Source organism: Palaemon carinicauda, chromosome 8 (genome assembly GCF_036898095.1).
Source record: "Palaemon carinicauda isolate YSFRI2023 chromosome 8, ASM3689809v2, whole genome shotgun sequence".
NCBI lineage: Eukaryota > Metazoa > Arthropoda > Malacostraca > Decapoda > Palaemonidae > Palaemon > Palaemon carinicauda.
Window position 1 is genome coordinate 68,961,353 of NC_090732.1, and position 988 is coordinate 68,962,340.

Sequence of the window (988 nt, forward strand, 5' to 3'; positions counted from 1 at the left end):
ATCATCTCCAAATTTCTTGAATAAAAATGACTTGGAATACCTTGCTGACCAGGATTGAAAGGGAAAGCCTCCATGCAGAACTACTTTTTTCTCCGAGAAAACTACGTAATGATGTGAAATGTATTTTGGATGCTTTTGATAAGATGAAACCAATGAAGGAAAGTTTCCCCACTCTTTGAAATTTAATACATTTGGCTTTAATTTTCCCTGTCATTAATACCAAATGTGAGTGATCTTTTTCCATCTTGAAATTGATCAAAACTTACCTCAGGGCATTAATGGGTCAGGAATGACTGACCAGTCTAGGAAAATTCTATTGAGAAAACTGTAGTGGAATCCCCTGATCTTGGTAGGGCAGTGGATAGATTTGCAGCTATCCCAACATCTTTACAGCCAAATTCAGGAGAATCCACCACAAGGCATTTATCTCTAATTTATTTAAGTTAAATGCAATATACTTTATATAAAATGTGATTTATCACTTCATCTTTATTTCTTTTTTTTTTGTGGAAGAGAGAAATAGCTGTGTTATTTTATCTTTTTATACAGTTTTATTCTTCTGTAAGAATGCGTGAAAGTATATATGCAGAGAATAGTTCCATCATTGTATCTCATGCAATATTCTACATATATAAATAGATGTAATACGTATGAAAAGCTCCTTTTTTTTCACTCCTGCTCATCTACCGAGTTACCACCTAATGGTAACATCAAATATATCAGACCGGTAGGGCTCCAGCCCCCCAATCGTTCAATCTTTATTGACACCACTGCTTGATGGAAATGCAAAAAAAAAAAAAAAAAAAAAAAAAAAAAAAACAATTTGACTGCTTGCAATAATTACAGAGGCATCACACTTACGTCAGTTGTCATGAAAATATATAGTATACTCAAACTGAAGAAACTAGAGAGAAAAGGTGATGAAAAAGCTGAGAGAGCAACAAGCAGGATTTATAGAAGGTAGAAGTTGTACTGACAAAATTTTTAT

The 988-nt window shown here is 33.4% G+C and overlaps 1 pseudogene; it reads left to right on the forward strand.

Moving 5' to 3' along the window:
• LOC137645274 (zinc finger MYM-type protein 1-like) overlaps positions 1-447 on the forward strand; it is a 1,914-nt pseudogene extending 1,467 nt beyond the window's left edge.
• The last annotated feature ends 541 nt before the right edge of the window (positions 448-988 follow it).